We start from the raw sequence: 27,831 nt of genomic DNA on the forward strand, positions 1-27,831 counted from the left end.
TTCATCCATCTTATCTAGTTTGGTGGGCCACATGTGGGGCAGGCTCTGAATGGGCGTCCCTTCAGCCTCTGTTCTACACTTTTCCTCCCTATTCCCTCCTAATGGTATTCTTGTTCCCCTTTTAAAGAAGAAGTGAAGCATTTGCATTTTCGTCATCCTTCTTGAGTTTCATGTGTTCTGTGCATCTTGGGTAATTTGAGCATTTGGGCTAATATCCACTTATCAATGAGTGCATACCATGTGTGTTTTTCTGTGATTGGGTTACCTCACTCAGGATGATATTTTCCAGTTCCATTCATTTGCCTATGAATTTCATGAAGTCATTGTTTTTGATAGCTGTGTAGCACTCCATTGTGTAGATATACCACATTTTCTGTATCCATTCCTCTGTTGAAGGGCATCTGGGATCTTTCCAGCTTCTGGCTATTATAAATAAGGCTGCTATGAACATAGTGGAGCATGTGTCTTTGTTACATGTTGGAGCATCTTTTGAGTATATGCCCAAGGGTGGTATAGCTGGATCCTCAGGCAGTTCACTGTCCAATTTTCTGAGGAACCTACAGACTGATTTCCAGAATGGTTGTGTCAGTCTGCAATCCTACCAACAATGGAGGAGTGTTCCTTTCTCCATATCTAATTTGTCCTTGGGAAGAGAGCCTCAATGAGGGTTGACCATGATCAGGTTGGTCTATGGGTATATCTGTGGAATGATTGTATTCATGGTATGTTCATTAATGTAGAAATACCCTATTAATGTGTCACATTTTGTTTTTGGTGTTGTTGAGGTCTTGGACTGTGAACCTGTAGAAAGACGTGGGGTTTGCCAATGAGTAAGAACAAGCAGGCTTGCAGACATTCATTATCTGTTTTCAAATGTAATACAACAAATAGCTTTGAGTTCCTGCCATGACTTCTTGGAAATGGTGGACTGTAAACTGAAATTTTTACCCTGTAATCACCCCCTGTCTTGTTAAAAATAAACAGAAACAACAAAAAGGGATTGTACTTTAAAATTTAACATTGCTTCCAACTTTTCAAGTTTCCCCATTAAAATATTGAAATGTTAGGGGCTGGAGAGAGAGCTCAAAGGTTAAGAGCACTGACTGCTCTTCCAGAGGTGAGAGTTAAATTCTCAGCAACCACATGGTACCACACAACCATCTGTAATGGGGATCCGATGCCCTCTTCTGGTGTGTCTAAAGACAGTGTACTCACATAAAATAAAAAAACCTTTAAAAATATTGAAATGTTTCACTGTGTTTTTCTTTGAAGTTTCACCTTTTTGAGTTCATTAGAATAGATAAGTTTTTGTTGGTTCTCTCTCACTGATTGCTGGCCAGACAGTTTCTATATCAGTGAAGTCACGGTTTCCTGAAAAATTTTCACAGTTAGTGGTATATTATCTGGTTCCTGGCATAACAGATAGTTTTTATAGTCTCCTGGTCTGACTTTGCTTGTATGCTTTTAGAAATTTTGAGAATACTATTTATATTCTCTGGAAATACAATTCTACTCTTTTTAGCACAAGATGGGGATTCCCACTCAGATTTACCAGGCCCATGCCATTGTGTCAATGTTTACAAGGCAATCCAGGACCATGTGTTCCCCCAGACACTGTGCTGACTTACTGATCAGAATCAGATGAGTATGTTTTTAAAATAAATTTATTCCCTTACTGGCCATCTGAGACCAAATTCTTTGCCTATGGTTGCTAACTTGTTACTATAGACAAGCCTCATTGGATTCACCAAGGATGAACTGGTCTTACATCTGTGGCCACCATAGTGATCAAGCTATATCAGACCTAAGTATATAACCAAAGACCAGCATAATATTATATTCTAATCACAGTGAATGATATTATTGGCTTCCTATTGCTGGAGTGGACCCATATACTGAGATTACTATAGCATCTATGAATAATATTGGATGAATATAATTCTTATGAACTAGACTGTATATCTTTCACGGCACTAGAGTCGCTCTAGTAACTATCTGTGAGTAGATCTGGAATGTAGGTACTTGAGGTTGACATCATCATAGGTTCCACTAACTCCCAGGACATATCTTGTGTTCTCATCCTTTCTCTACGCCCAGCAAGTGGGCCCCTACACTGTTACTTAGTGTTGGGAAAATTTTGGTGAAGACGGTTTCTTGTCTACCTTGGCAGAAGCTAAACTGGGTACAACTCATGTCTCATATTAGCAGGAGACTGCAGGGTCTCTGGAGAAGATATTGGTACTTCTCAGGATTACTTCAAGGCTGATGCCTATGTGGCCAAATGTCGTTTGTCCCACTGATATACAGATTTCTCTCTCTGAAGGTAAAGCCAGTCCAGAGACTCTGAGCTGTGACCTCTGTAAGCAGCCTCCCTCAGTTTCCATTGAGGACTGAGTCTAACAGCAGTGCAGCTGCTACTGTGTTCCAAGAAAAGAATCTCTCATTAATTTCTTTCTCTGCTTCCCAGTGAGTGGAGTCTGATTTTGTACTGTGCTAGTCATAGTTGTCATAGTTCATGTAGAGTTAGTGAGGACTATCAGTGACCTGGCCTAATGTAGATTCTTTTCAGTTTCTACTGATTGTGGAAGTCCACTGGATTTTGCAAGTTTTAGATCTAGTTCTGGATAGGTTGGTGTAATTTTTTTTTTTCCGGAGCTGGGGACCGAACCCAGGGCCTTGCGCTCACTAGGCAAGCGCTCTACCACTGAGCTAAATCCCCAACCCCTGGTGTAATTTTTTTGAAGTCTAAGGCATATACTTAACTCTCTTTCCCTTTCCCAGGCAGAAAATCCCTATCTCCATGTTGGGATGCTTGGTGTTGTAACTCAGGCAACTCTTCCTGCTTTTTTCAATAAGTCTTTTAGATCTAGTATACTAAAATCAAATACTGTGGTCCTCAATCTTTAGCCTTTATGCTGGTATTTTAGTATTTGAATACCTATTTAATTTCGTATGACCTTGGGAAAGGTTGTTGTACCTTCTACTTGGTTTCAATCTTCCTACAAAATCCAGCATCTCATTTTTTTTTTTTTTAGGTTCACTTAGATATTTTTACACAAAGATTTGGGAAATAATAGAAAGCTGTTTCTTTTTAATTTTGCTTCCTTTGCTTTGGCAGCAAAACTGTTCTGCAGTTTCCCCTATTTCCTTCATGAATTTGGACAGTCATTATAAATCAGTTTTAACTTATCAATTGCTGTTCTATAAAATCAGTTCTCACGCTTTACATGAAATTCAATTTTGTGTGTGTGTGTGTGTGTGTGTGTGTGTGTGTGTGTGTGTGTGTAAGCACACATGTGTATTGGTCTGGTGTATGTGCACATTGGTTTCGTTTGCCTAGAAAGCCATTTTGTTCTGTGGATCCCTTGTTTCTGCCCATGGAGCACAGATCTTTCACTTTCTTGGTTAGAGTCACAACGAGGTATTTTATGTTATTTGTAGCTATTGTAAAGGATGTCATTTCCCTAATTTCTTTCTCAGCCTGTTTATCATTTGAGTAGAGGAAGGCTAGCTACTTGTTTGAGTTAATTTTACATCCAGCCACTTGGCCAAAATTGTTTATCAGGCTTAGTAGGTCTCTGGTGGAACTTTTGGTGTCGTTTAAATATACTATCATATCATATGCAAAGAGTGAAATTTTGACTTCTGACTTTCCAAATTTGTATCCCTTTGACCTCCTTTTGTTGTCTGATTGCTCTGGCTAGGACTTCGAGTACTATATGGAATAAGTAGGGAGAGAGTGGGCAGCCTTGTCTAGTCCAAGATTTTAGTGGGATTTCTTCAAGTTTCTCTCCATTTAGATTGATGTTGGCAACTGATTTGCTCTATATTGCTTTTACTGTGTTTAGGTATGGGCTTTGAATTCCTAATCTTTACAAGACTTTTAACATGAAACAGTGTTGAGTTTTGTCAAATGTTTTCTCAGCATCTAATGAGATGATCATGTGTTTTTTTCTTTGAATTTCTTTATTCAGTGGATTACGTTGATGGATTTCCATATATTGAACCATACTTAGAATGAATCCTATTAAATCATGGTTGATGATTGTTTTCATGTGTTCTTGGATTTGGTTTTTGAGAATTTTATTGAGCATTTTTGTGTTGATATTCATAAAGGAATTTGGTCTGACGTTCTCTTCCTTTGTTGGGTCTTTGTGTTTTAGGTATAAAGGTAATTGTGGCTTCATAGAAAGTATTGGGTAGTGTCCCTTCTGTTTCTATGTTGTGAAATAGTTTGGACAATATTTGTATTATGTCTTCTAGGAATGTCTGATAAAATTACTCACTAAACCCATTTGCAAGATTTTAATAACTGTTTCTATTGCTCTAGGAGTCATTGGACTGTTTAGATGGTTTATCTGATTCTGATTTAACTTTGGTACCTGATATCTGCTTAGAAAATTTTCCATTTCCTCTAGATTTTCTGGTTTTGTTGAATATAGGCCTTTATAGTAGGATTTGATGTGGTTTTTTTGAATTTCCTCATTTTCTGTTGTTATGTTTCACTTTTTGTTTCTGATTTTGTTAATTTGGATACACTCTTTGTGCCTTCTGATTAGTCTGGCTAAGGGTTTATGTATCTTGTTGATTTTCTCAACGAAACAGCTCCTGGATTTGCTGATTCTTTGTATAGTTCCTTTTGTTTCTACTTGGGCAATATTAGCCCTGAGTTTGATTATTTCCTTCTCTGTACTCTTCTTTGGTATATGTCCTTCTTTTTGTTCTATAGCTTTTAGATGTGCTGTCAAGCTGCTAATGTATGTTCTCTCCAGTTTCTTTTTGGAGGCACTCAGAGCTATGAGTTTTCCTCTTAGCACTGCTTTCCTTATGTCCCATATGTTTGGGTATGTTGTGCCTTCATTGTCATTAACTTTTAAAAAGTCTTTAATTTCTTTCTTTATTTTTTCCTTGATCAAGTTATCATTGAGTAGAGCTTTGTACAACTTTCATGTCTATATGGGCTTTCTGTTGTTTTTCTTGTTATTGAAGACCAGCCTTAGTCCACGGTAAACTGAAAGGATGCATTATTTCTATCTTCTTGTATCTGTTGAGGCCTGTTATATGACTGATTTTATGGTCAGTTATGGAGAAGGTACCATGAAGTTCTGAGAAGAAGGTATATTCTTTGGTTTGAGGATAAAATGTTCTATAAATATCTGTTAAATCCATTTAGTTCATAACTTCTGTTAGTTTCTCTATATCTCTCTTTAGTTTCTGTTTCCATGATCTGTAAATTGATAAGAGGGGGGCATTGAAATCTCCCACTATTATTGTGTGAGGTGCAATATGTTCTTTGAGCTTTAGTAAGGTTTCATCATGAATGCAAATGCCCTTGCATTTGGAGCACAGATATTCAGGATTAAGAGTTCGTCTTGGTGGGTTTTTCCTTTGATGAACATGAAGTGTCCTTCCTTGTCTTTTTTGATAACTTGTGGTCGAAAGTCAATTTTATTCAATATTAGAATGGTTACTCCAGTTTGTTTGTTTGGACCATTTGCTTTGGAAATTGTTTTCCAGCTTTTTACTCTGAGGTAGTGTCTGTCTTTGTCACCGAGACACTTGTATGCTAGCAAAATACTGGGTCTGCTTTCTGTGTCCAGTTTGTTAATCTGTCTTTATTGGGGAGTTGAGTCCATCGATGTTAAGAGATATTAAGGAATAGTGATTGTTGTTTCTTGTTATTTTTGTTGTTAGAGGTGGAATTACGTTTGGGTATCTTTCTTCTTTCGGAGTCATTGCAAGGAGATTACTTTCTTGCTTTTTCTAGGGTGTTGCTTTCCTCCTTGTGTTGGAGTTTTCCATCTATTATCTTTTGTAGGGCTGGATTTGTGGGAAAATTTTATGTAAAACTTGGTTTTGTCATGGAATATTTTGGTATCTCCATCTATGCTAATTGATAGGGGTCTGTATAACTTCTGCTCAGGATCTTCTGGCTTTCATATTCTCTGCTGTGAAGTCTGTTGTAATTCTGATAACCCTCCCTTTGTATGTTACTTGACCTTTTTCCCTTACTGTTTTTAATATTCTTTCTTTGTTTTGTTTATTTGGTGTTTTGACTATTATGTGATGGGAGGAATTTCTTTTCTGGTCCAATCTATTTGGAGTTCTTTAGGCTTCTTGTCTGTTTATGGGCATCTCTTTCTTTAGGTTAGGGAAGTTTTCTTCTATAACTTAGTTGAAGGTATTTACTGGCCCTTAAAGTTGGGAGTCTTTGCTCTCTTCTATGCCTCTTATCCTTAGGTTTGATCTTCTCATAGTGTCCCGGTTTTCCTGAATGTTTTGGGTTGGATTTTTTTGTGTTTTGCATTTTCTTTGATGGTTTTGTGAATGTTTTCCTTGGTATCTTCTGCTCCTGAGATTCTCTCTTCTATCTCTTGTATTCTGCTAGTAATGCTTGCATCTTTCATTCCTGAGAGTTTTCCTAGGTTTTCTATCTCCAGGGTTGTCTCCCTTCTTGATTTATTTATTGTTTCTATTTTCATTTTTAGAACCTGAATGGTTTTGCTCAATTCCTTCATCTGTTTGGTTGTGTGTTTTCCTGTAATCCTTTAAGGGATTTTTGTGTTTCCTCTTTAAAGGCTTCTACTTATTTACCTGTGTTGTCTTGTACTTCCTTAAGGGAGCTTTTTATGTCCTTCTTAAAGTCTTCTATTATCATCATGAGATGTGTTTTTAACTCCAAATCTTGCTTTTCTAGTGTGTTTGTATATCCAGTATTTGCTTTGGTGGTAGAACTGGGATCTGATGATGAAAAGTAGTCTTGGTTTCTGTTGCTTAGGTTCCTGTGCTTGCCTCTCACCATCAGATTGTCTCTGGTGTTAGCTTGTCTTGTCTCTGGCAGTGCTTTGACCCTCCTGTAAGCCTGTGTGTCAGCACTCCTTTAAACCTGTTTTCTTACAGTTGGATCTGGGTATAGAAAGCTGTAGGACTGGTTCAGCTCTGGGCGCAGGCAGGAGCTGGAAGAGTCCTGTCCCAAACTGCTCCTGGGTTTGTGTCCTGAGGCCTCCAGGTGGGTTGCTTAGAGCCAAAGAGTTGGAATTCCCTTTGCTCTCAGGTGTCTCAGTGCTCCTGGCAACTGGCTTTCAGCTCTGGGTGTGGAAATCTGCCCCTGACTGCTCCTAGCTTCCTTTGCCCAGAGGGCACTAGGTGGGTTACTCTTGGGCCAGAAATGTGAGCAGAAGTTGAGGTCCTCCCTGAGCTCTCAGGATTTTCCACACTTCTGAGAGTCCAGCTCTCTCTTTCAGGGGATTTGGGTACAGAGAGCTGTGGGACCGGTTAGGCTCCAGGCACAGGCAGAAACCAGAAGCATAATTATACATTCTTTATGGTGACAAATGCACTAATACTACTTAGGAAATGCATAACTAAGGTGCTCTTGAGATGCTTTTGATATGGCTTCACATTGTTTTTGGAGACTGTTAATATGCTTTGCAACAGGACTCCTAGTACATCAGCAAAGAAATTGACTAGCTGTAGTCAAGACTGTAGAGGTAATCAAACTCATGGTTCAGGAAATATATAAAAGAATAAAAACAATGTCCTCAATTTGTTTTCAGCACCTGTGGCCTAAATAAAAAGTACCACCTGGAAACTATTAAATTGATCATCAAAATCAATTACGTAAAATATGGTGGATCACAAGAATACTTTTCCTTTAAAAGTAAAAAAAGACTTAACACGGTCAATAGGCTAGATTTGGAGGGTACAAAACAAAGTGTTTTGTTCATGTACATATAGACCTGTCTTAAATAAATAACAAGGAAATAAGCAACTCGATATCCTGATAGAAAAATTACGTGATGACATAAGAACATTATGCTAGCTCAGAGAAACTATATGTCGTCAAATTATTTACTTACAAATAATAACTTAGAGATGATAAAAATGGACCAAGTTTGAAAGTGTAAACCAACAAACTATTAATACACATACTATATTCTATACTTGGTTAGCTGCATGTTGGACATTATTTAAATATAAAATAATTATAAACAGGTAAAATTTTAATAAATTGTGTCTTGACTGAATGAAATATTTTATTTCAGTACAAGATTCAACATATTCTTGTGTCCATAAAGATTGATTACCTTATATTTATTATATATTTTTTATACCTGTCTTTATTCTCTTTTAATTCCTTCTTTAGATTTTATACTGCAGATTAACCTTTTTAAAAATTACCTTTAATCTTGTTTTATAATCCATGCATTATACTCCTCCTGGTCTGCCCTCCCACAGTTCCTCATCTCATCCCTCCTCCCCATCTCCAAGAGGATGTCTGTACCCTACTTCAACCCACCCCCACCTGCCAGGCCTCCCCATTCCCCAGGGCATCAAGTCTCTCAAGGGTTAGGTGCATCTGCGCTCACTGCTGATTCCTCTGCTGCACATGTTTCAGGGATCTCATGCTGGTTAGTGTATGCTGCCTCCTTGGTAGCGCAGCATCTTGCAGATCTCATGGCTCCAAGTTAGTTGAGATTGCTGGTCTTTCTGTGGGGGTCACCCTCCTTCTTAGCTTCTTCCAGCATTTCCATCATTCAACCACAGGGGTCCCCAATGTCAGTCCATTGATTGGGTGCACGTATATGTGCCTGTCTCAGTCAATTGTTTGTTGGGCCTCTCAGATGACAGCGATGCTAGGCTCCTGCCTGTAAGCATGCCATAACATCAGTAACATCGTCAGGCCTTGGCTCCTCCCCTTGAGATGGATCCCAAGTTGGGCAGTCACTGGAGCTCCTTTCCCACAGTCTATTCTCCATTTTAGTCCCTGCAGTTCTTTTAGACAGGAGCAATTCTGGGTCAAAGTTTTTGAGTGTATGAATATTAGCCAAAAAAGGACAGAATACCCAGGATACACATTATTATTTAATATAAATAGTATTGTATCATGTTTAACACATTAAGAAAGAAATTAAATTTTTTACACACAGTCAAATAAGAACATTTTCCCATCATTTTATTTAATTATCTTAACTTAGTTATTATTTAGTTATTATTATTATTAAGAAACCTGAATATAGACAAATGGTAAGGCAGAAAAGAGTATTTAGGAACCTCCTTAGATAGACCAAAAAAGAGTCCCTTGTTGTGGTGACTCTGTTACCATAAGGTCATGAAAATACAGATAATGATCAAATTTTCTAATTTAAACGGTTACTTTTAATCCATACTCAGACTGATAGACCATAAGCTGCAAATGCTACCGAGAGGATACTGATATCAATCTTCAAGTCGTTGTTACTTTTAACCAACATGGCTTTCAAGCTCGTGTGGTTATCGGCAGGCTTCCATTCCTTAAGTCTGCCATTACTCGATGGCAGATCTTTGATAAATAATTTTTAGACTATGTGGTACCACATGGTTACAAACCCAGGGGCATGCTTTTTGATGAACAGCTGTAGAACAAAGCATGTATCAAAAGATATGGGCTAAAAGTTTAAATGTTTGTCACGAATAGGTGAGCCCTGTAGCACATCATCTTTCTTCAGAGATTTCATAGCCTTCCATATATTTTAGAAAAGGAAACACCACCATTCTCAAACAGTGCTGAAGTTATAGATGCACATGCGTATTTAATCTGTTTCATAACATTACTATTTACATTTTCTTAAAAATGCCTATTTTATGTAGTTTGTGGACAACAAATATACATCCAGTCAGTGATGATTTTTCTCAGTTCAAGTACCTGTGTAAATGCTCAGTTCTGCCTTAAACTCTTGTGCTATAACTCTCTTAGGGGGAAAGAAGCATCTTTTAAAATTATTTATTTATTTATTTATTTATTCTTTTATTTATTGCCTTTGGAATGTTTTTGCTTGTTCTTTTTATTGCCCTTAAAAGAAGTTTCAATGATGGCACAGATGACTAGAGGCCAGAGCACGGTGTGATCCTCTGATGATAGCTCAAAAACTTGAGAAAGTGTTCCAGAGATAATAAGTACCATGGAGAGCAGCAGCAGCAGCATTACACATGGTTCACAGCCAGGCAAGGCTTCAGATTTTGAATAAATAGTCTTCACTGAGAATACACTGTGTGACAGTTTTTGCAGAAAGATAGAGTGAATTCTTATATCAACGATGATGAAAGAGTATACACAGAAAGTAAATGCATTTTTAAAGCAAAGCAATCATTTCAAATGATGACAGCAGGCATTTTTTATTTTCCTTTAAATTTGTCCTGGCATCAGTCTGAGAATGGAAAAGAACAATTGCTTTATGGGCAATGGACTCATTAAAACAACTGCATGAGAAAAATTCACATCATCATCTGTGAAATTACCTATGCTGGGACTTTTCTTTTTTGCCAAGGGCCTTTTTGTTAATTTAGTCATAGATATAAACAGTGTTGTGTAAGAATAATTTTTTCTATTTTCTGTTCTAAAATTATAACCTATTTTTCCTTAGGAAAAATTATAATAAGCTTACAAGTGACCTAGAGGAAAGTGAATCAGTTCAAGGAGTTCTCACAATTAATTCAAATTCTAATATTCACAACTTTTATCTAGTGAAGTTCATTTGGACCTCTAAGGCAAGCTTTCAGCTCTCCATAAGAGAAAGCAATGACAGGGGCTTCTTCTGACCTCCCTGGTACCTCCACACGTATGACATACAGAAGCACATGTATACACAATACTGAGAAGAGGGGAAATCACATATAAACCTGACTTAGAGAACACTGAAAGTAAGTCAAGAATTTTAATAAGGAATTCTGATAGCTTCTTTCCCAATGTTCTAGAAAGTACTATGTCTAGGATGGTTGCCATTTGGTTTCATGACATCAATTATGCTGCCTTTAAATATCACAAATTTCCAATTAGTGATTGACATCCATGAGAAGAGCATGACCTTTGGGTCATTCTCTAAATATGAAGGTCTTAGACAGGTAAGAAGCACAGACATTTCTTCTGGATTGAGCATTCCATGTGCCACACTTATCAGCTGAAATGAATCTCTCTCTCTCTCTCTCTCTCTCTCTCTCTCTCTCTCTCTCTCTCTCTCTCTGTGTGTGTGTGTGTGTGTGTGTGCGTGCATGTGTGTGTGTGTGTGTGTCTATTTAGAGAGACTTTGAAACTTAGTTATGCTAAAATTTGTTGAGGCTGGTAATGGATATGAAGAGGAAAATGTGATCATTTCCTTTGATAGTTTTAGTCTGAAAAGATGCTAAGCACATGCAACACAAACCGTCAATCCATAACCATATATCTACCAGTATAAATGTAATATTTTATACTCAGCTCTTTTCATAGCCTACTCTTTTATCTCTGTCATTTATTGAACATTCTCTGTTTCTGTGGCACTTTGCAAACTGTTTACTTATTTTCTTTATTTTAATCTCAAATTAACAGCCACTTCTGAAAAAGAGACAGCAGTTTGAAATATCACCATCTTTGAGTCTCTGGAATGGGATTCAGGTACATTTCTCTGCCGTGTGATTTCATCCACAGCTGTGATGTTGCCCTTGGCCACAGTCACTTCAGAATCCATCTTTGACCTTTCCGCCAGTTCTCTTATACTCAGTCTTAAGTGTTTATCAAGACTACTTACCTAAAATAATTTTTATGACCATAAAAAATAATGGGGTTCTTTCACAAGTATATGAATGGGAACTAATTTTCTTATTGTAGATTATTTTTCTTTAAATTTCTCCTGTTAGTCACATTAGATTGTTATTGATAGACTAAACAGATGATGATGAATTTATTCGTAAGTAAGCCATGGCTCTTTTACCTCACTGCAATATTTAAATTTTAACAAATAAGATAAATGCTCATAGCAGATCATTCGTATGTTGAGTATCAGATTGTGGCTCTATGTGAAAACAGGATCTTGAAAGAGATGATTCATTTTAAATGAGGTTCATAACGTGGACCTTAATCTAATCTGAGAAGTGTTCACGAACGAAGAATAATTAGAATAGAATAAAAGACAGTAGGCTGAAAGTCCATAGGAAAGTGGCCATGTGAGAACACAAAGTGAGAGTAGCCAGGCTATGTGAAAATCAAGGAAGGAGACCTCAGAAGGAACTAAACCTGCTGATTCTGAGATGTGGCACCTACAGCTAAGAAAGGCAAAAGAAAATAAATTTCTAACTTTAAGCCAATCAATGTATTTTGTTACAGCAAACAATGAAAGGAGATACATTTTTCTTAATTTAACACATATTTCCTTAAGTGCCCTTTGCACAACAAAAATGTTCCTAAGCACTTAGAATGAATGGAGAACCAAACAGTAATGTCTCTGTGGTTGAAATACTCTGATAAGAGCAAAGTAAGGTAGAAAGGGTGAATGTGGCTCCGTGGACGGTCTGTCATGTTGGGGTAATCATAGTGGCAGCAGCTGCTCGGTTAGCGTTGCCTTTTTTATGGACTTCTTGACTCCAATCCAGAGAATGGGAAAAAAAAAGTCATTATTGTGAGTCTTCTCACCTCAGATCATTAGAACACTCTCTTGTAGGCGGTACCAGAGGATAACAGAAGCTAGATAGCCGTATGCACTGATTAATTCTAGGCACTGTCAAGTTGACAAGCAGTTTTAACTGTTCTACTCAGCAATTATAAATTGTTGCATTATGAAATGCTGAATGGATATCAATGCTATGGGGTTAAGAACAATCTATAGAGCTCTATAGAGGTCTAAATGTTGCTCTGTTTAGTTTCCTTAGGGGAAGCAGAGGGATTGTTTGTATAGGTTGAGCATTGTCTGAAGAAATTTGCCCAGGGCAGCTGGCCTAGTCCTGATTCTGAGGTTTGAGTGTATGATAGAATCCAGTTATACTGACGGTAGAAGGGGAAAGCCTTTTGGAAGGAGTGAAGATTCAAATCCTGAAGGTGCAAAATTCAGGGTTAATGGTCAACCTGACTTTTATTTTTACACAGACAGGTAAGGGCTGAAATTGTTGAACCAATAAATACTCCTGAATCTCCAGTGAAATGTTAAAATTGAATACAGACTCTCCTTACTATAAATACCCTCCATGTCTTAAACTTCAGCCTATGACTTAGCACTTCTCACAAATGGCCTTGTCAGAACATTTTTATTGGATTTTTTGTAACACAAGTATTTCTTATATCAGATTTTATAATTCAGAATAAAATTGATATGCATTGAAATTTTGATTATTTTTGAACAATAATTCGACACTTGCACAAAGTATCCTTGTTATTGCTAACTCTCATTATCTATCATTTATCTGTGTGTTTATGAGTGTGTGTGTGTGTGTGTGTGTGTGTGTGTGTGTGTGTGTGTGTGTATAAGAAGAGTGTGTGGTCCTATGAATAGAACCTGGGCTGTCACAAATATCGGGCAATTGTTCTCTCACTGAGTTGTACATGAACTCCAGTCCCCAGCAATTGTAAAAGTAAAGTCTATTTCATAATTAGTTCTTTTACCGAGCTCCTGAGTGATTTATTTGCTCAATAATTTTCCTCAGTTGTGCAGATAAAACCAAAACCCAGTAAAGAAGAATGATCACTTGAGTAAGGCAGCAATTGCGGCACAGATCAATTTAAATGTTGTTTCTCTGTAATGAGCTCCTGTTATACAAACCACAGAATCATATTTATTCACCAGATTTTGAAAGAACTATTACCTGATACCGTTCTTAGTTACATATTTTGCTTTGAAGGTGGATATTTTTTATAAGTGAAATGTATTTTATAAAAATTTTCTTACAATTTCATTTGTGTGTTATGTATGTGTGCATTCATATTTGTGTGTATTTGTGCACACAGGTGGGGGAAATGTCTGTTTTTACTCTACCTTCCAAGGCTGGAATTGCAGGCAGGCTGTCAAGCTCACTTGACATCTACATGGTTTATGTGGATCCCTAATCTAGCCCTTCAACCCAGTCATCTTACAAACTCCTTTCTCATTCCTTAATCTGCCACGCTTTTTAAATTGAAACGCTGAACATGATGAACAGTTTGCATTATTATTTGCTGTCTTTAAGGGAAGAGCTCCTGTCATGCAGGCTCATGCGTGTCTTCTGACGGCAATGCGCAGTATTTGTGCATGTATTATAATGGATTACCAATCTATTTCAGAGCAGGAGATAAACAGGTCACTGGTTTGTCCTTTCCTGCTGATGCATGCAAACATAAAAGATGATTTAAAAAACATTTTGATCAACCCTGTTTCTCCAAATCAAATACATTTAAAAGCTGCTGCTTACCCATTTGTCCTACATTTTATAAAAATTGTAAACTTCACTAGTTGTTACTTGTATGATTGCCACAAAAACACTCCTACATGTAAGTGGATAAGCTTTGCCATGACACTAAATTTTTTTAAACTCATTCATGTGGTAACGTGGTAGTTCTCGTTGAGTTTCCTACAGTGTCAGTAGCACATGACCGACTACCGACATCTGAATTAACAGAAAATAAAATAAAAATTAAAATAATGATTTTGTTAATTCCAGGATTAATAAGAGCTACCAAAGCATATATTTTCTTACAGAGATGTACACGTTTGCCAAATGAACAATATTCCTGACTGGCTTGCATGAGATCACAGGTTCAATCCTTAGTCCTGCCCTCCAGTGTAAAGGAAGCAACACACAAATTGTCTGTATGAAGTCTTTGGAAGCATCATGCTCTTTCTCCTTGAGCATTCCACATCTGTAATTTTTGTTTTAAAACATGAATACAAACTTTCCACTGCAGTATGAGTATCCAATTTAAACTCTTCTTGGAACTCATCATGAATAAAAGAAATAAAAAAGAAAGGAAAAAGAAAAAAAAGAACGTTTAAAAAGTTGTCATTGACTACAAAGACCAATTCTCTTGGCATGATGTATTCACTGTTTGTTAAATAACACAGTGATTATATTTGATTTTTTCTATATTTTTATTGAAAATGCATTCTTTTCATCCCCCAACACTTCTGAGATCTTCCCACCTCTTCTCCCATCCAAATCCCCTTTTCTTTTTAGAAAGCAGATAGTCATCTAAAGAATAATAATAAAATAAAACAGAATAAAACATATGAGAATAGGAAAAAAACAAACACCATAAAAAGATCCCCCCCAAAAGCAGAAGACACGCATATAGATACAGAAACACACATGCTCATATAAACAGAGGATCATATAAAAACACAAAACTGGAAGATATTGTGTGTGTGTGTGTGTGTGTGTGTGTGTGTGTGTGTGTGTGCGCGCGTGCGTGCGTTTAGGATCTGTAAGCTTAAAAACTAAATTAACAAATGAATGCACTGACAAAACATTATGTGTCCTAGAATCTCAAAGCCTGACACTGAATTTATTTTATATTGGCCATCTACTGCTTGGCATGGCGTTAGCTCTTAGGAGTGTTTTGTATTCCCAGTAAGACTCTCTTAGACAGCATTTTTTTTCTGAACATTGTCTATTAAAAATAGCTCCTGGGTTAGGGATGTAGGTTACTGGTAGTTGTGTCTACTTCTGTCAGCACTGGAAGTCTACCTGCTCCAGACCTGTACAATCTTTCAGATGCTGCCACAGTCTCTGTGCATTCATGTCTCTGTGCATTGAGTCTCACTCATTCACATACATGGCAGTCCTGCTGAGTTCAGAAGGCCTAGGTGTCTTCCATCCCCTCTGGTTCTTACAATCTTTCTTTCAGTTTTTCTCCAGGGTTCCCTCATACCTGAAGGGAAGGATTTGATGGAGACATCCCAGTTAGGGTTAAGTGTTACAAGATCTCTCACTCTCTGTTCATTAACTGCCTACTGAGCTCTGTATTTGTTTCTATTACAGGAGAAAACTCTGATGATGACCAAACAACACACCTATCTATGAGTATATGCAAATGTCATTCCATTGCTATCTTTCTTTAGTAGAACATTAGTATTTGGTTTTCTTTTAGGTCCCTGGTCTGAATGGGTTCCAACTCAGAGTGGACCTTAAGTCAAATCAGATATTGGTTCGTTAGTCGCACACACTTTTTGTCACTATCACACTAGCAAATCTTTCAGGGTGGCAAAATTGTGGATGTAAGGGTTTGTAGCTGTGTTAGTCTTTACCTTTCTCCTTTGGTAGTACAGAATCCTCCCCCCAGTACCATAAACACTAGTCAGTAATAGCGAAGACTCTAGCTAGGCACCAGCTTTAATTCTAAGTTTTAATATCGTCTTCAGCGGTGGGGCCTTACTGTCAGTCTTTGTACTTCCTTACTTCCTACTTACTTCCTTAACTTAACTGACCTGCTTACTTAACTTCCTCACTCACTAACTTACTTCCTCACTCACTTAACTTACCTACTAACTTACATACTTACTCACTTTCTCACTAACTTACTACCTTTCTCACTCATTCACTCACTCACTTACAAACTTTCTTTCTCACTCACTCACTTGACTACTCACCCACCCACTCTCCCACTCTCTCACTCACTCACTCACTCACTCACTCACTCACTCACTCACTCACTCACTCACTCACTCATTTACTTAACTTGCTCACAGGAACTTACCTACTTACTGGAACCAATTGCCTCGGAAATAGCTTCAGATGTTTGGGTGTTCCATGGGACCTCTTTGGCCAAGCACTTGATTATATGGGACTTATTCCTTGTCCTAGAAGCTTCACTTTGGGATAAGAGATGTCATGTTGGCCCCCATCTTTCCTATTTTAAGGTGATTTTATTTATATTGTCTCCATATATTTATGTATTGGTATGTATTCTACTTCATTGATTGTTATAGGAGTCTTCGAATGGCCCATAGCTTTAGCTTGGCTTACCCTTAGGAGCTTCATTCACCCCTCTTCCATCACTCTTCCCATTTGATATCCCCATTCCAGTCCTTCCTCTCTTCAATTCATAATTATCTTTTCTATTTCCTCTTCCTAAGAAGGCATATCTCTCTCCTAGTCCCTTGCTCTATACCTAGTCTCTAAAATTTTATAGATTGTGGCTTGCCCATAAAAGATTTAACAGCTATCATCCACATATAAAAACTACATGCCCTATTGTCTTTATGGGCCTGGGTCATCTCATTCAGATAAGACAGGAAGCAGCATGTTATTTCAATTTTCTTGTATCTGTTGTGATATGCTTTGTGTCTGAGAATATGGTCAGTTCTGCATAAAGTTCCATGAGGTGCTGAGAAGAAGGTATATTCTTTTGAGTTTTGGTGAAATGTTCTAAAAATACCTTTTAGGTTCTTTGTTTTATCATGCATTTCTCCTTTTAGGATTTTGTCAGGATGACTTACCTGTGAAAGTGGGGTACAGAATTCATATACTAGCAATATGTGAGGATGAATGTGTGTGTCCTGGCTAGTTTTATGTTAGCTTGATACTCTGGTGTCATCTAAAAAGAGGGAATCTCAACTGAGAAAATGCCTCCTTAAGATCAAGTCATAAGGCACTTCTTACTGAATGAGTGATGGAAGAAGGCTCAGTCAATTGAAGGTGCTGCCCCTGGGCTGATGGTCCTGGATTCTATAAGAAAGAAGGCCAAGAGAGTCATGAAAGCTAACTAATAAGCCGCACCTTTGCATGGCCTTTCCATCAACTCCTGCCTCCAGGTTTCTGTCCTGCTTGAGTTCCTGTTCTGACTTCTTTGATGATGAACAGTGATGTGGAAAATAAGCCAAATAAATCCTTTCCTGCACAAGTTGATTTCCTCATGGTGTTTCCTCATAGCAATAGAAACCCTAACTAATAAAATGTGATTTAAGCTGAAAGTAGGGTTTCATTTATAAACTTGGGTACCCTTGTGTTTGGTGCATAGATGTTAAAGAATTGTAATAAAATCTTGCTGGGATTTTCCTGTGGTATGTAGGTAGTGCTCTTCTTTGTCTCTTCTGATTGGTTTTGGTTTGAAGTCTATTTTTTTGGATATTAAAATGGCTGTAGTAGCTTGCCTCTTAAGTCTGTTTGTTTAAAGTAATTTTTTTCCAATACTTTAACCTGAAGTGACATTTATCGATGATATGAAAGTGTGTTTATTGGACTCAGTGGAAGGATCTAAACTGTTAGTCTGTGCCTTTTTATTGGGAAATTGAGGTCATTAGCATTGAGAGTTATCAGTGAGCAGCGCTTATATATTTCTGCTATTTTATTGTTGTGGGTTTCCCTCCCTATTTTGATTTTCCAGTCTTAGATTATTTATTCCTTGTGTTTTCTTAGTTCTGGTTAACTTTGCAGTTTGAGAGTTTTTCTAGAGATTTCCGTAGAGCTGAATTTTTATTTTATCTAGGAATGTCTTTATGTATGCATTGTGATTGGAAGTTTTGTTGAGTGTATTACTATAGGCTGGCACCAGTGCTCTCTCAGAGTTTGTATGACATCTTTCCAGACCTTTCTGACTATTAGAGACTCCATTAAAAAGTCAGGTATTGTTTTATTCAATTTGCCTTCATAAGTTGTTTGTTCTTGTACCTTTTACAATTCTTTGTTTTGTACACTTGGTGTTTTGATTATTATATGTCATGAGCAATTTCTTTGTGGGGTAGACTGATGTTCTGGATGCTTATTGTATCTTGATAGGCAATTCTTTCCTAAGGTTTGGAAATTTTTCCTCATGATTTCATTTTCATATCTTATGTGAATATGGTCTGAGTTTTATCCTTCCTTTATTCATATTCTTCTTAGAGTATATCTTTCGATGATGTCTCAGGTCTCTTGAATGTTTTGTGTCTGAATTTTTTAAAACAGCATTTTTTTGACTGGGGTATCTCTCTTGTCATTAACATTCAATACTGAGATTCTGTCTTTCATCTCTTGTTGGTGAGTCTTGTCTTTGTGGTGCCTGTTCTAGGTCTTAAACTTTTCATTTCATTTTCCCTCAGTTTGGGAACTCTATTAATTATAATTCCACTTCCATGTCTTTAACAATGTTCTTCATTACAGTCAATTCTTAGTTTGTGTTTTCATGGATTTTTTTTTTATTTCCATGACCTCCGTAAGAATCTTGAACATGTGTGTAATAGTTATTTGAAATTTCCTGTCTTGTATTTCAGTTATATTGCATTTGTCCAGGCTTACTGTAATAGTGTTGCTGGACTCTAGTGTAGACATATAGTCCTGTTGGTTATTGATTGCATATTGTACTTGCATTGAGTCATCTGATATAGGGATGGCTACCATACGAGGTACTGATATCTTGTGTTTGTTAGGTGTATGTTTTGTTCTTTGGTTGCGCTATCTTCTCCGGTTCAGAGGAAGGTGGAGTAGCTGTAGATTGCTCAGTAGGGAATGCTTTTGTGATCCTATGAGTTGTGGCCACTAGTTGGCTGTCATAGAATGTGTATCTCTGTATAGGGAGCTGGCTATAAATAATGGGTATAGACGAGGACATGGGTTGCAGAAAGGCCCACAAGATGGAGGAAAGCTCAGTATCCTATCAGGATCTGACTAGAACCGTGGAAATGGGGGCAGAGAGAAAGGGGCTTATACAGGCAGTCTGTATACGACTGGGGGTTGAATTAGGGGAACTGATTCTCTAGCCTGAGTGGTCACTAAGTTACTATGAAGTGCATGTGGGAGTCCACATTTCATGTCTTTTTTTTTTTTAACATTCCAGTCACTGGCTCTCCTCATGATCATCCCTCCCAAAGTTCCTCATCCTACTCTTCCTGCCACTTGCCTCCAAGAAGGTGCTCCCCCACCACACACACACACACACACCAAGCCTCCCGCTTGAGGATAAAGCACATCTTCTCCCACTGTGGCCTGACCAGGCAGACCTCTGATATACATAATGGCCCATGTATGCTCCCTGTTGGCTGTGGTGGAATTTTTGTTGTCCTATCTTGTCCTACTTAATATGTTTGTCATTCCTTCTTTTCTGAAGGAATTCATGCTATGTAGGCTGTCTACTTTTAAAAATAACAATTTATTTATTTAATATATGTGAGTGCTCTATATGTATGTACACCTGCATGCTAGAAGAAGCCATCAGATCCTAGGAGAGATGGTTGTGAGCCACCAAGTGGTTTCTGGGAAATACTCAGGAGCTCTGGAATGGCAGACTGTGCTCTTAACCGATGAGTCACCTCTCCAGTTCCAGGCTGGCTATTTCTTAATCATTTTGCAGCTGTGTTATTATAGTTCCATAATGTTTATATATACTTCATCCTCATTTTGTAAAACAATGGCTCCAAAGTGCAAGGCAGAGGTGTCAGAAATTATGTGACATGTATTCTTATATTTTTCCATTCATTTATTAGTTATTGTTAATTTTCAACTATGTACAATCATTAAATTAAACTTTAGTTCTCATATGTGTATATATAGAAAATACATAGTACACATATGGTTTGATGCTACCCACAGTTTCTAGAATGTAATGCCTGCAGAACTTGGCATTAGGAGTTATTAATAAATTCAGACAAAATGCTAGGGTAACATTAGAATGTAAAATATTTTTCAATGAGCATTTGCTAGTTGGCAGATGTTACTGGTCATAAATAAACACTTTCACATTTTTGATGACTTAAAATAATGGGTGATTTAAACTTATTTGGAGATTATTTTCTAGAGATTTTAAATATAATGTAAATATAATACTACTCTTAGAAACATTAGTTATTATTGTTCTTGCTGCTAAAACTTTTGTGGTTGTTCATTGATAACATACTTTAAAATATTATATACGTAATATACATATCAATGTCAACCTCATTCTCAATAGATTTTCCTAGTATCTTTTAACCCTGATAATGAATTATGGAAAGGAAATTATGATCTCAAGCAATATTTTTTGTTTCTATACTTAAGATGTTTTGATTTACCATTAATGTACATTCTCTGTAGAATAGTCATTGGTGTTTCTCATCGATACATTATTTGCATATATCTAAATACAATGCACATGTATACTTTGACTCTGGCATGACATGTAGATGGTATTTCCTGAATATGCCTTGTGTTGGGACCATAGATTAAATTTCATGCTGTATTTCTTACGGAGTTCTCACTCATATTCCAAATATTTCTATCAGTAGACTCACTTTTGTTAAGTAAAGTCCATAAAGCATAAATAAAATGTGTAATTGAAAATAAATTTTGTTTCATAATACTTGAATGAAGTTATAGGATTTGAAAATCCATAGTCATAATATTTTGGTAATTTAATATCCTTTTAAGCTTAAGGAAGTTTGGTTTAAATACAGAAACAAAAATGTTGTTTGTTACAAGATTTCTCCATCATTAATAGTTATTTTTGAGAATATTTCTAATGTTCTACTTTGGTATTATCCAATTTTTAATTTTGTTAGTTATTGGCTACATCACTTTTGCTTAGTTTTTATTTTAATATTCCGTTCTATTTTTTATTATTTTGTATCACATTAGTATTTATGATTTTTATACGACTTGGGATATGAGCAAATACCACTCGTGTACTGCTTCATGCAAATAATTATGAGATATTGTTGGAAGAGAAATTTCTTTGTGAAAGACCTTTGTCTGATGAATCTGAGAGATACTAAGCAAACAGATAAAGAGAAACCAAGATTGTTTCAGACTAAACCAAGCTCTATGTGAAAGTAATGTGTTTTTCATTCTCAGCTCTACTGCATGAAACATTAGTATGACATTCTGACCTCTACCTACACTGAAGTGGCAATAGACATTGTCTCTTAAACAAAAGCACACAAAAGGTGCCTTTACATGTTTTTCAATTAACCTTTTGTTTAGTAGCAAAGGACACAGACTTGCTAGCTAAGGATTTCTTAAGCTGACACCCCTCTTGTATGTGTAAGGGCTACACGCTCAGCCGATATATTTCTCTTCAAACCCACAGTTAAATTTTAAGTACAATTTCAAGATATTTGTTAATAGTTTTCTAAATGGTAAATACAAAATGACCATAGTACCATGTATATTTTACAATTTATATACGATATATGTAAGATTTAATAAATCAATGGGATTTCTATTATTTGGCATAATAGCAAGTTTACAAATATAGCTAAACCATTCTAAGTTAGAGGCTCAAAAGAAAGTAAATTGGCTAAGGGGCATTGCCCTTGCCAAATGAAGGTTTCCTCAGTATTAAATAAATACATCTTATTGATAGGAATGTAAAGATGGAGTCAGAAGGGGCAATCACGCCTTTTCAATGAATTTTGTAAGATGTGTTGGTAGTCTGCCTTGGATATTTCTAAAATAAAATGTCAAAGCCTGCAACATATAGGCAAATATTAATAAAGGCATATACTTTTGAGATCAAAGCTGTCTCTTCCCGATATACCTCTCATGTACTGAGATAAATTTGCTTTAGTGTCAAAACATTCCTTTGATGCTCTATACAACAAAAGATTTTGACATAAATAATAAAAAATATTACATGCACAGCCAGGACAGATGTAGGCAAAGTGTCCATGAGGGAGCATTCTTCAATAGTATTATTATTATCTTAGAATGTTTTATGTTCAGCTCAAAGTTGCTATGATGCATACAGAGTTTTCTCTAGAACATTTCCACAGTTTACTATATTTTATTATTTTTATTTCATATGACAATTTTGCTGGGAATCATAATGTAAATTTTTAGTTTGTCAAAATTTAAAGTTGTCCATTTTCCCATATTGTTCTCATGTGAGATTTAAATGTCTCAGCAAGGCTAAAGGGTTTACTGGTTTTTGACTCACCTCCTCATTGCAATCTTCCACTACTCTCCACAAGCTATGCATCTATTCAACCAACCAACAGGTTTTTCCTGACTATTTTGGGTCAAGACCTGACTAACATTTGAGAATACAAACAAAGGTATGGTGTATTACCTATGCTATATTGAAACATTAGTGTGAAGAAGCAAAAATATTCTTTTGCTTCCTAAACATACGTATGTTGATAATATTTATATTGTAAAATTATAAAAACTGCATCATTTAGTAGTGATGGAGATCTGAAGAAGACAAACAATGAACATATATAGCCTAAATAAGGGAGTATTGAATGTTTCCTTTACTAATAATAAAATTTTGCATGGTGTAATGATGATAATTTTAGAAAGATATAGGATTTTTAAGTTACATGAATCTCATAAAAGTATGGGATTAAATTTTAATAACTTATGAGTATTGCCCATTTTGTACACAGCTCAGTGGATGGCAAGCAAACTCGGTTCAGAAAAGAGCATGGAGATCTGAAAGATTTAAACGCATACCTAAAGATATGAAGACTAGGGGATTTCTGTGATTTTCTGGTTTATTTATTATCTGCTGCAAGAAGAGGCTTTTCTGGTGACAAGTGAGTAGTACACATATGTACACATACAGCAACAGGGCTTCAGAAGCCATTTATTGCTATGTCTAATTAGGAAAAAATTACCATGAGGTGTTCCTCTAGGGCCCATAGTATGTCTAGTCCTAGGTCCTTAACTTATTGGGCAGTGTTATATATGTATCCTATCTCATAGAGCACCTCTTAAACCAATTAAAAAGTAGTGAGCTTGTCAAATAACATTTATTCCACTCTTGTATATGTGGGCATATCTTGCAAAGATATCCTTAGTGTGTCTCACAGGGTTTGTATATGTGTGAGATTAATGATTCTTTTTCTTTTTTTTAATTTTTTATTAGATATATTTCTTTACTTACGTTTCAAAGGTAATGGTTATTTTCTTATCGCATAGCATATATAACATCTACCAATTCAATTAATGCTAGTTCCCTAACAATGAAAATTCCCGCTGAGTTCCAGCTCGATTTATCCATGTTCTGTGACAAAAGTATGTGATGTCTTCAGCAATAAATAGGGTCTTATCATCAAGCTGTCGAGGGTAACAAATAACACTGGAAATAGCTTTTAATATTTGGACATATACTGGACCCCACTGGTGAATGATATAAAAACATGTACTCATTCCGGACACTGGGATTTTATTTGGTATTATGTGAAGTGTAATTGTGGCATTCCCCTTCCCCCCCAAAAATGTGGAACATCTGAATGATCCTAGAGAAAATAAGAAGCACATACCCTGTGGAACTGAGATTCAAGGGGATGAGATTATACTGCAATTATATATTTTGGTTTTTCTTAAGGTAATGCATGTCCTGTCAGCTTATGCTTTTCCCTATTTTATGCTTTCCTACAAATATCCATAGTACCTATATATTTTCCTTCTTCCAAGATTTTCTCCTTTTCTATTTAACATTTATTTTATACTCTTTATTGTATTCTAGAAACTCTTCTATCCTGGGATCAAGGATAGCATGCACCATATAATATTGTAAATCACACAGTTGTCACACTCTATAGTTTATGGCTTTTTTGTTGTTATTGTTTTGTATGGAGACTATTTCATTTCATTCCTCCCATACCAAGCACCTAGCACAATGGCTAGCACATACCAAATGCTTGGCAAATATTTGTAGAACAAATGTGTTCATTTCCTAGTGTCAGCTCTGCCTCAATGCATTTCAGTCAACGTTAAGCTTGTTCAGCTCTTGAAATGTCAATCATCCCCAAAGCCAAGCAGCAGTGTTAGACATGGTGATTGCTCTCCTAAGGGCCTTCGCTTCCAGCTGGGATCCTAGACTGGCATGAAAGCCAAACTACAAGTGACCTAATTAGTCCTTTGGTTATTTCCAAAAAGATTGGGAATAATCATGAGGAAAGATGGCCAAAAACTAGGCCATGCAGAGTTTTGATGAGAGTTGAAATGTTTGGGGTGCCAGATGTAAGTCTTTTAGACATTTTCAATAGTTTCCAAAATAAAGTAGTTTGCATTTTGATTGTTTGGGGGAGATTTTATCAACAAAATATGTTCATTGACTAATCAGGTCTTTGTAGAGGATTAGAAATTAGCAGTTTGTTGGACACAGAAATAAGATAGAGAATCTTCCTTTCTGTCCTGGCTTTAAAAGAACTCGTGATAGCAGAATTCGGCCAGATGCTGTTTATGTTTTTGAGTGTAATTTTGGGGGCTAACAAATAGTGAGCTGCCTCACATCCTATGCTTCTAATCAACGTCAGGAACTAGAAGCTATGAATGCGTCTCTCCCAGAGGAATCAGCACTTAATGGATCTTTGACAGGCTTTTAATGCTTTTTTTTTTCTTAAAGGCTTATCTTTAGTTTCATTGCCACAGACTGTCAGTGAATCTGGTGGCTGATGTCACAGATAAGTGTAACTAATGTCCTGTTTGTATCTTATTTACTCAGGGGGAAAATCATGAACAAGATATTTTTTCAAAGAAGACAATGTTCAAGGGGTAGCTGAAGAACTTACAGTTCAAGAATACGCATTTGAGATGATAGTAACTATTACTATTACTAAGAAGCCGTACTCAAATCCTTTGAGGACATCTGTGGACTAACACACAATATCACATAAGAATTTCTTTGGGAAGCTGACATATCACAACGAAACATTGAAATGGCCATTGAAAGTCAAAATATTCTTCTACTTTGGAAAACACAGAAGTCTGTGTACAAATATGTGACTGAAGGAAACCTACCATCTACACATTTTCACAGATTCTGTATATGAGATTTTTACAATAAATAATAGTGTATTTTTGAAGTGACAAATGCAATATTCAATTTAAGAATCAAAATGGGTCAAAAGTAACTAAATAGAGCAAAGCCATTAAAGACCATGTGTGCTGATACTTATGAAATATCTGAAAGTTATTTCCACATTTTAAAAATTACTTTTAAAAATGGGAAACTAATGATATTACTCATTGAATGGGAACTGGGAGATTTCTAAAAAATTAAGTAACTTCCCCTTGCCTTCAGCTGTCTGAGATGTACATATAAACATTAGAGAATTGACAGGTAACAGATGAGCAGGTTGAGAAAGAAGGCAAGAAAATTTGATGCAAATGTACAGGAAAGCCCAGTTTCAGAGTAATTCATTTATGATTTCTTGATTCCCTATATGTATCTGTTTCTTCTGCAGCTCAACCTGCAGGAAGGTCATACAGATTCCTCCATCCTCAAGAAAATGTCAGTCTTGCTGTGACTACTTTCTGTTAGTAATAATGAAGGTAAATCTTTTCTCTTTCTCTGTGTGTGTGTGTATTCTATTTATACCAATCCATATTTTAACTATTGATCATAAAGATTAGATTTCAGAGACATCATATGAAGTAGACTGGAATAATATCTTATATCTGACCTAACTCAGATTCTCATGCTTGCATGACAAGAATTTTACTGACTGATAACTTTCCAGGTCCCCAAATAGTGCTCTTTTGAAGTCTTCTAATTCCTAAACTTTTTTATTATTCTACACTGTAGATATTTATCACACCATTATAGCTATCCTATTGAAAGAATCTCTAGCATACACCTGAGCACTTAAATATTATATCTTTGATAGCTGTGGTTTTTTTCAATTTCCATCTTCTTTCTTTGTGCTTCTAAATTTCTTTCATGAGAACAATATATCATTTAGTTTTCATCCTTTATCATGAAAGATGAGTTCTTGACACTTAGGTGAATCTTTGGGCACCACTCAAGTGCCTATCTTGTGTTTTCACACCCCAAAGGAGGACAGCTAATCACTGAGTCTAGAATTACAGTTACGAGCCATTGTGTGAGTTATGGGAATCAAATCTGGGTTCTCTTGAAGAGCAGTCAGTGTTCTTTATCACTGAGTCATTCTGCTAGACCCTACGACCTTCCCTTTAAATTGTGTCTAGTGTGCTATCATTAATTTAAAGTGTAGAGGTAGAAATTAAGTGTTGTCTTTCCTTTTCACCTCCCCTTGTTTTGATCTTGAGGATGGTATGTGCATCCTGGACGCATTTGTTTTTCCTGCATCGATGAATCTCTTGTTAATTCTCTGGTGTCATCATTTACCTCATTTCTTTCACGATCTAAATGCGTGTGAATAGTTCTTCCAGAGGCTATGTGTAAATGTGTTTATTTCCTCAGATGTGGGGTGAGATGAGAGCCACGCTCAAGCAGTACAATCACACAGCTTAAGCTGAGCTCTGAACATTTCTACCTCAATATCAGTATGCCTAGGCCTGGAAGCTTCTGGCCTCCATACGACCAAATCTTCTGTAAGCCCAGACCTTGAAGGCTTCAGCTTCCAGCCTCAGTCTGCTCACCTAGGCTTGTTTCCTCTCAGATGTACCGCTGAATAAATGCTGCCTGTGCCCCAGTCTGACAGACTGATGAGGTGGCGAAGAATCAATGGCAGACTCCTAGAGGGTGAGAACCTCACAGCAAGCTTCTCTGAATGAGGCTGCATTGCCGGGAGCTCCTTTAAAATCCACCAGGGTGCCCTTTATAGCCTCCACCCACATCCCACTGGTCCAAAGCAAGCATCTCTTCCAAGCAGCAGTTCCCAACTGACTGGCATTGTCTACATCACAATAGTCAATAGAGTCTTAGTCTGTCAGGCAGTTTGCAGTTAGGTCCTCCTGCAGGAGTCACCTTTGTGGCTCTGAGGCCCCTTTTATGTTAAGGTGGTGGCTGGCCATCATTCCTCCTACACCCTAGAAAGGCACACCCTTTCTAGTTTTTATCTGAACTCTTGTTGACTGAGTCAAATCAGTTGTTCTGGTTCAAACTCCTCTCCAAGCTAATTTGTTAAATCTGGAATCTCTTAGCTTCTCACTGAGTTGCTCTGGTTGGGCTCTCTCCTCTCTCCTCTCTCTCTTCTTTCATTATCTGCACTGCTCTTAAATAGCTTTTCATTCCTGTGATTTTCTCATGAGAGGTGGACATATACTATCTCTGACTCATTCAGTCAAATCTTTCTCTGATTCATCACTTTTTCTGCCCTTCAATTAGACACAACTTTCAAACATGGCTGATTCCTGCTACAAACGTCTTTAATCTTAAAAGTCTGCCCTATGTGCGTTTCTGTAATGTATCCAGAGGGATTAAAGGTGTGTGGCCTGACTGCATCCCAGCTGAATCACACAGACCTTGGTCTT

The sequence above is a fragment of the Rattus rattus genome, chromosome 7 (genome assembly GCF_011064425.1).
Source record: "Rattus rattus isolate New Zealand chromosome 7, Rrattus_CSIRO_v1, whole genome shotgun sequence".
Classification (NCBI taxonomy): domain Eukaryota; kingdom Metazoa; phylum Chordata; class Mammalia; order Rodentia; family Muridae; genus Rattus; species Rattus rattus.